General features: G+C 52.5%; 1 non-coding gene across 1 annotated transcript; it reads left to right on the forward strand.

Moving 5' to 3' along the window:
- The first annotated feature begins 4,232 nt into the window (after positions 1-4,232).
- On the forward strand, positions 4,233-4,338 carry LOC147824770 (U6 spliceosomal RNA). The gene has a single exon (XR_015441842.1). It is a non-coding gene; the product is annotated as a U6 spliceosomal RNA (small nuclear RNA).
- Positions 4,339-9,146: the final 4,808 nt, after the last annotated feature.

Here is a 9,146-nt window from a genome sequence, read left to right on the forward strand (position 1 = left end):
GGCCTCTGGGATGCTAAACACCGCAAACATCGTGAAGCATAGCAGCACAACAACAGGACTTTATCTGGCAAAAGGGTTTTGGCAGAGGTGATTAAGCTTACAAAATTAGTTGACTTTGGCTGGGTGTGGTGGCACCTGTGTAACTGGGAGGCTGAGGCAGAAGGACTGCTGCAAGTTTGAGGCCAGCCTGGGCTACACAGCAAGTTCAAAGACAGCTTGAACTCTATCGTGAGACCTTGTCTCACAAAAAAAAATCTGACTTTGAGCTTCTTCAGAGGGGGGCTGTCCACACCTGCCCTTAAAATGTTCTTCCCAGTTGGTGACAGAATGGACAGTGGAAGGGTTGAAGGGAGGGTGGTATTCTGGAGAAGGGGTTTCTGGGCAGTTGAACTGGAGGAGCCAAGGACCTGAGAGCAGCCTGTGGAAGCTGAGAACATCCTCGCATGATGACAGCCCAGAGGAGGAAAATGGCACAGAACCTGCCCCAGCCTGATGGCACTCAAAGCCGGAGGAGAACAAACAATGGCTAAGTGGAGGGGTACTCATGAGGGCAAGAGCATCCATCCACTGTCCATACCCACCTTTCCCAGCTGGCACCCAGAGCTTATGATTTCCACCCACCCCAGAGAGAAAGAGGGTCAGGCAGGGCACCCTACATCTAAGCACCGCTGTGTTTCCCAAGCCTTTTTGACCAAGACCTGCACAACAGGAAGCAGTTGATGTTACAAACACGCACACGGTGGTGCACTTGTCCGTGGGAGACAGGAGCCGAGACCCTTAGCAGTTGAAACCACGGACAGTACCAACCTTCATGCATCCATGATTTCCTCCTACACAGCATACCTACAGAAGGTTTAATTTGTAAAGTAGGCACTATGAAGATTAAGAGCAACACCAATAAAACAGCATAATTTTAACAATATGCTTTAATAAAAGTTTTGTGAATGTAGCTTCTCTATCTCTCCCTCCCCACAAATGTGTTGTTGTGCTGATCCTTTCTTCCTAAGATGCTGCGGTAACTCGGTTGGTGACTGAATGGTGACCAACGGGTGGATACATGGGACAGTGGCACTGCCCTGGGACAGATGGAGACAGCGTAGGAGCTCACTGAGACACTCGGGCGCCTGCGATTTAACACAATGAGTTATTTATGCTTGAATTTTCCTTTTAATATTTTTGGACCACGGTTGTCTTCAAGCAGCTAAAACAACAGAAAGTGAAACCTCAAAGAAGTGGGGGATTACAGGGTTGGAAGGGAGAGCTTTACAACAAAACGTAACATAATGTGTGGTGGCCTGGAATGTGTCCCCGGAATTGATATGTTGAAGCCTTAGCCACCGGTACCTCAGAAGGTGCCCTTACGTGGAGACATGCTCTTTATTTTTTAATAAAAATAGACCTTTAGGTTTGGCATTATATACCTGGAAACTTAGGGAAACAGCAGTTTGCCCTAGGGCTTGAAGAAATTGCTTCTTCACCCAAAATAGGCCCGGAGCCCGCAGCTGTTCTGAGAGCAGGGCGCTGCCGAAATGACCACTCTGCTTCCACAGGGCTGGGGACTGACGGCTCCGGGTGAGGATCACGGTCATCATCATCTACCGGGAGGAACTATGGTAACAATGAGAATACGTGCGTGGGACTTGTCAGGTAAAAGGGCCAAAGACCAAGACCAGACCAGGCCACAACAAGTCTTTATTAGGGGAACAGATCCTCCGGGCTGTCTCTGAACAAAGGAGAGACAAAAGCAATATGGCGGGGGCAGGGAGAGTCTTTTATAGAGACTGGGGTGGGGTTTGTAGGGGCTGAGGTGGGATTGAGTGAGGCAGTGACTAGGGAATGGAGGAGCCTGTGACGTCACTAGGTGGTAGGCGGTGAGTATTAGGTTACTCTCTAGGTGGGACCAGGGCCATGCTGGGAAGAAGGGTTTGTTCTTTGGTGGGAGCAGCCATCTTGGCGTGACGTCACACAGGGGAGGGGGCAAGGCACCATAGGAAGAGGGCAGCTACTATACTTAATAGCTGCTGAGGTGGTGGGAGACCTATCAGGACTTCACAGCTCTCTAAACTAAACACACCCACGGATAGCGTTTGGAGGCCCTTGGACCTGCCAGGAAGCATGTGTTTGGTATAGGAAGGGGCCAGGCGTGGAGGACAGCATGCGCCCCACGCCCCAGGGCCTGGCAGGGAGGCAGCCCGGCCACGAGGCAAACGTCCTTGCTGCTGCCTTCTACCCAGGGGTGAGACAGCGCCACCTGTCTCACCAGTGCCTGGGAAGCCCCGTGTTAGTCCCCTAAAGCCCTGTGCAGAAAGCCCTGCTGCCTCTGCCCCGGAACAGAGTCCTTATTACATGAGTGCGGAACAGCGAGGCAGCCCAGTGCAAACAGGTTCTGCTTCAGAGCCCAGGCTGGGGCTGGGGCTCTGATTTTCTTTCTGTCTTTTGTTTTCTTTTTTAATGGACTGTAACATTTGTGCTCATTGATGGATACAGTGTTGCAATTCTGTGCTCACAGTGTGGAGTATGAGTCGGGCGAGTGAGTGTCACTCGGTCCTCTTGCAGCTCAGAGGCCCTCTCCCCTGCCTCCGGTGCCAGGGAGGTGCTGCCGACCCGAAGAAGCGGGGCTCAGGACAACCCACCAGGGTGTGGGAGTGAAGGCCAGGCTCTGAGGGACAAGAGACGGGGGACAGGACATGGCCTGAGGCCTTCTTCCCCCCCCCACCCCCGCCACACCCGGCTGGCCTCCAGGCTGCTCCTGCCTCCATCTCCCTCCCGAAGCAGCAGGACAAGGACCTCAGGGACCTCTCCGAGGAGACCACAGTCCCGCCAGACTCCAGGGAGCTCACAAAGGAGACAGAGCTGAGGGCTGGGAACCAGGACCGCAGCAAGGGAACCTGGGAGCCTCCAACCCAAGGAGGGTGTGGCCAGAACACCTTCCAAGGGTTGGGGCGCTCCGTGAGACAGATGCTCGGGACCCTGAGGTAGAGCAGGGTGTCAGAACATCCCCCTTCTCCCCCGTAAAACCTGGCTCTGCTAAAATAGCTGGACTCATCCCAAAAGAGTTAAAAGCATCGTATCACAGCAATATACGCACACCCATGTTTACAGCAGCACAGTTTATAATAGCTAAAGCTTGGAAACAGCCCAAATCCCCATCAACTGATGAATGAATAAAGACGTGGCTTTTTTATACAATGGAGTACTACTCTGCCATAAAGAAGGATGAGCTTGAGACATTTCTAGCTAAATGGATGGACCTTGAGACCATACAATTAAGTGAAATAAATCAGACACACATGTGTAAATACCTCATTATTTCCCTGGTGTGAGAAACCGAAAGTGGAAATAAAGACTGAAATGTATAACAGATATTGGGGAAATGCCAAGAAAATGTTCAAATGGGAAGGGGAACAAGAGGGGAACGGGAAACCCTGAAAAAAAGTGAAAATAGAAGGAGAAAATGGAAGCAAAGCTTTTGTGTACAGGAAGGGGAGGGTGGTCGAGGGGAGGGAGGATGGGAAAGAGAGGAGGGACAGGGCACCTCACGCACAGGTGCCCGTTCCCTATGATGAGTGCTAGCATTGTGCACATCTAAAACGTAATGGTAAATGTTCTGCCTCAAAACATAGGATAGAAAATAAATAAATGAATAAATAGCCTGGTGCCAAGTGAGCTTGGGGAGTGGGGCTGGGAGAAGGGTCCCCCGCCTCCCGTCTGGCCTGCTCCTCCCAGATGCGCCCACTGGGCCTGCAGGGCCCTCACCAGGCTGCAGAGAGCTTTCTTGTTGCCTTTTCTTCCTCCTTTCTTCACTGTGTCCACAACGTCAGTCTCGGCCTGCGACACCTCCAGCATCCTGCAGCGCTCAGTGACTTCAAACACGCAACAGTTTCCAGTGCCCTGGGCCTGGTGGAGACAGCACCAGGGGCTTCCCAGGCGCCTCCAGTGGGTGGGGTCCGACCTGAGGGCTGGGGACAGGGGCCACTCCCCAAAGGGCCCTCGGGACAGCCCTTCCCAGGCACACAGGAAAAACCATTCTCTCCAAAGCGCTGTTATCTATAGGGTTTGGATTTAAAACCAGAAGCTAGGCATTACTGGGCAAATGTTTCACACTGCAGAGCGAGGGTCAGGATGGCTCTCGTGCTGGCGATGGACCCAGAGCTTTGCAAGTGCTGGGCAAACCCAGAGGACCCCGCCCCAGGTTGTGCCATTAGTATCTTTCATTGAAAAGGATGCACCCAGTGCTCACTTTGGCAACACACATATAAAAACCGGAACAGTCAGAGGAGGTTAGCATGGCCTCCAGCCAAGGATGACACCCAAATTCATGAAGTGCTCCATATTTTTTTAAAAGTTGTTTCACATTAATTTTTTAAAAATCCACCTAGAGCCAGGCATGGTGGCACAAATCTGTCATCCCAGAACTCAGGAGGCTGAGGCAGGAGGACTGCCTGGGCTACATAGTGAGTTCATGGCTAACCTGAACTACATAGGGAGACCCTGTTTCAAAAGGAAATAAAAAAAAAAAAACAGGGAATAAAAAGAAAGAAAAGGGCTGAGGATGGGGCTACAGCTGAGTAAGAAAGCAATAAATTCAATCCCCACTCACACACACACACAACGCACCTAAAAAGGAAAAGGACCCCATTAACTTAGCGATAGTTTTAAATTATGTTACATTTGATTAGCCCAGACAAGCTCTGTAGGCACGTATGAAATGGTACGTGGCAAAGGGAAGCTGGACCTTTATTAGTGGAACAGAGCCCAGCTCACAGGTGCTGGAACCCCACCCCTCAGGCCTCACCAGGGCCGAAACCCTCCAGGGATGGACCACAGATGCAGGAAGGGTCTGTCCCACCTTGCTGGGTACAAATTTCCGAAAAAATGGGATTTTATTGCCTCAACTAAAACCGAGAGACGCTGAGCCTCCCTGGGGAATTAACACTCCAAAAGACAACGCCTGTTGTGCTGCTGAATTGCTAAACGTTATTAGGCCCCAGGCCAATTGGACATATCATTCTCAGTCTCTATAAAACCTTGTGTATGTCCCTAAAATAAATTCCCCGGAAAATTCACCGAGTAAATACACATATCTGGGTGTCATGATGTCATAATGTATCAAATCCAGACAAAGCTGCTTTCTCTGGCATGAATGTCCGGAGCCCAGACTGTGCACCGATGTCCGAGTGATAGCTCTTCCTTGTCAAAGTCGGCTGCACCTGTAGTCTTCTTAAAGAGCTCTGCGGATCGGAGTGTGGGGCCCACGTCTCCCTTCTCGCTACAGCACAGAAGGCGTTATCATTCCTCCCGGAGGACGTCAGATTAGGTTTATTTTTGTGAGGGCAACTAGCTCATGGGAAAGCCGCGGTTTAAGGGGAGCTAGGTCAGACGCACAGGGACCATACCTCAGAATGGAGGCTCCACCCGCTGGCTCGGGTCAGGGTTTCTTCGGCAGCAGTGGCCACGCGAGGGATACACTGCACGTGAAAGTCTCACGTCCAGCAAACCAAATGGAGCACGTGAAACGCCATCCATTTGCCACCGGCACCGCAAGTCTTTAGGGTGTGGGGGGCGGAGATGAAGGCAGGTGGGGCCCAGCGGGCTGGGGACAGAGCCCTGATACCCAGGGACCATCCTGCTGTGAGCCCGACTCCACTCTCTGGCTTCTCCCGTCCGTGTGACCCTCGGACAGCAGGGACACCCCCACCTTCTGCCCTCAGCACCCCCTGAATCTTAGGGGCTCCAGGGCCTGTGATCACCCGGGCCTGGCCTCTCCTCTGCCCGCAGGCCTTCGCTGACTACTAGCCTTAGACGCCCGGCTGTTCACGTCTCAGATCCCTTTCTGTTCCACACGAGTTTGGAAGGATTTTTTGAGACCCTTCTCCAACATTAGGAGCCCATTTTCTTTCGTCCCTCGGCGCATGCCTGTGGCTCCTCTCCGGAACGTATGGAACCTCAAGGCGGTGATTTCCAGGCTGAGCCATTTTCATCCAGTGCTGGCCCAGGGTTGTGCAGGGGCTGCAGAGGATGGGCCTGGGCCCCGGGCACCGCGAGGTGGCGCTGTTTCCCGGCGGTGCCGAGCCCGGGTCCGCCCCAGGCGTGGACTGCGGGACTCCGGCTCCGCTTGTGCGGCCCCGCCCGGCCCAGAGAAGCGACGCCCCGAGGGGGCATAGCTGGGGACCGAGGCGGCGAGAGGCGGAGGCGTCGGCCTGGCCCGGCTTGGGGCGCGGGCTCCACACAGGCCTGGTCCACTCCGCCGCCCTGCCGCGCAGCCCCATTACTGCGGCACGCACGCGCGCACACAGACACACGCGTGTACAGACACGGACACGCTCCCGCGCACGCGCACACAGGCACACGTACGCAGGCTCGCGCGCACGCAGGTAGGACGCATGAGCGCCGCCCTGGCCGTGGCCGCGGCCGGAGTCCTCCCGAGGATAGCGGAGGTGCGGGCGGCCTCGGCGCGTCCCGGGCTTCCCTGTCCGCCAGGCCAATTCCGGGCCGCCCGCAGCGACGGCCGGGCCCACGTGAGCTTCCACGGTATTGGGCTCCCCGAAGTCTGAGGACCCGGCAGCCCTGGGAACCCCAGCCCCGCGCCCTTTCGGAGGCTCCGGGCCGCAGCGCTCCGGGGCAGCGGGCAGGGCAGGCTGGGCTCCCAGGGCAACGCCCGCGCCCGCGCGCCTCCCTCGGTGGCGGGGCTGGAAGGGGACTTGTGACGCCCTGGGCTCCCGCCCAGCACCGGGCACTCCCAGGACGGGCAGTGGTCCTGCTATTTTCAGAGCTAAAATTTCCCAGAGCCCTGGAACGCTCTGAGAACTCTCAAAGAAGGCTATTTTTGTCCTTAGAAGGTCAGGCCGATATTTAATCTTCCTGAATCACCCAGCGTCCTGCGTATGTAAGCACTGCCCGTGTTCCCGAGAGAAAGCCACTTTCATGGCACAAAACATGCCTTTTTTATTCTGCAGTGATGGGGGGCTGCAGGGGCCTGCTGGGGGGTCTCCACAGAGGTCCCGAGGCGGGGTGCGGCGAGGTGCCCCCCATCTGCCCTCCGGGACTGAGGGCCTGACCTTTTCCGGTGCTGTGGAAACCACACCCTCACACCTCTGAGGCCACAGCGCACTTGATAAGCGGAAAGGACAGCAGAGCTGTGTTTCCTTTATAAAATGCCATACCTGTTCTCTTGCTGTCGCCTATTTCCAACTCACTTAACTGTAGAGAGTTTTAACTTGTGAGACCAACCGTAAGCGCACATTACAGTATCTCTCCCTCCAGTTTAGCCTTAGAGGTGAGAAAGCAGGGTGCTCGTCTCCGGGCAGCCAGCCCCTACTGCTGGGTTCTCCCGTGGGAGTGCTCGGAGCAGGGTCTCAGATTTGGGGACACGTGGGCTGAAAGTGGGAAATGGCAAAAGGCCGAAAGACCACCAAGCAAACGGCGGTCAAGAGACCAGGTCACACCTGCGTCAGAGAAAAACGTTTAGGTCAAATACTATCACCAGAGGCAGATCTGCTTACGTGATGGTAAGAGTCCATTCAACAAGAAGATACAGCAATTACGAATGTAAACGGGCCCACCGTCGGAGCACCTAGGCATATAAAGGCATTATTGGCGGAGGAGAAAAAGGCAGCAATATGCAAATTGTAGGAGACCTCTGAACCCAATTTTGAGCAATGGGTAGAATATCTAGGGAGGAAAATCAGGAAAGAGTAGACTCACAAGTTAGGAACCAACTGGACCTAACAGATGGACACAGAACATCCCACCGATGAGCAGAATGTGCTGCTCTTCCGTGAGATGGATCCCACTCCAGCTCACAAAGTAAGTCATTGCTAACTTAACAAGATTTGGTATATCAAATACCTTTCCTAACTACAATGATATGAAACTAGAAATCAAAAACAAATGGAAAATGAAAAAATTTTCAAATACATGAAGTATAAATAGGACACTGTTGAAAAACCACTGGGTCAGCTGGGTGTGGTGGCACACACCTATGATCCCAAGCTCTCAAGAAGCTGAGGCAGAAGGGTTGGAAGTTCAAGCCCAGCCTGGGGAACTTGGCAATTTAGCAAGATGCTATCTCAGAATTTAAAGATCACTGTAGATGTGGCTCAGTCCAGAGGCCCTGGGTTCAATCTCCAGTACTGTCAAAAAAAAAATTTTTTTAAAGGAATAGAAAAAAATACTCGGGGGGAAAAAAAGACAAGACTAAGTGGTTGGTTTTGTCGGTGCTGTTGTTGTGGTTGGCTGTTGGTTGTTTTGGAGACAGGGTCTCCCTATCTAGTTCAGGCTGGCCTCATACTCACTGTGTAGCCCAGGCTGCCCTGGAACTCTTGGCAATTCTCCTGCCTCAGCCTCTCGAGTGCTGGGATCACAGGTGTGCACCACCATAACCAGCTTAGTGCTGTTTCTGTTGTTGTTGTTTTGGTGGGGCGCAGGAGTGACAGAACACACCTGTAATCCCAGCGCTCTGGGAGACTGAGGTAAAAGCACTGCAAGGTTAAGCTCAGCCTGGGGAACCAAGCAACTGAGATCCTGTCTCAAATAAAAACTAGAAAAGGGCCGGAGATGTGGCTCAATGCAAAGGACCTGGGTTTAATCCCCAGCACTGCAAAAACAAACATTTAAAAAATAAACAAAATTGATAAATCCTTGACTAAACTAAGGAAAAATTCAAATAAATAAATAGAGAAGACATTATTACCAATGCCACAGAAATAAAAGATCATGAAGGAACATTGTGAACAATTAAACACCAACAGTGTAGATAATCCAGAAGAAATGGATAAATTACTAAGAAACAAAACCTGTGAAGACAGGATCAAGAAGAAATACAAAGTCTGAACACACCAATAACAATGGAAAACTCAATCAGCTAATTATAATAGGGACAGTTTTTTAAAACCTCCCAACAAAGAAGCTGGGTATAGTAGTCCACAACTGTAATCGCAGCATTCTGGGGGGCTGAGGCAGGAGGGTCCCGAGTTCAAACCCATCCTGGGAAATTTAGTAACTTACCAAGACCCTATCTCAAACTAAATAATAAAAACGGACTGGGGATATAGCTCAATTTCAAAGCTCTGGGTTCAATCCCAGTACAGGAGGAAGAGGAGGAGGAGGAGGAGGAAGAAGAAGAAGAGGAGAAGGAAGAGGAGGAA

This window comes from Heterocephalus glaber, unplaced genomic scaffold (assembly GCF_053883595.1).
Source record: "Heterocephalus glaber isolate CG9 unplaced genomic scaffold, H.glaber_assembly_v1.0 deba00001531, whole genome shotgun sequence".
Classification (NCBI taxonomy): Eukaryota; Metazoa; Chordata; class Mammalia; order Rodentia; family Bathyergidae; genus Heterocephalus; species Heterocephalus glaber.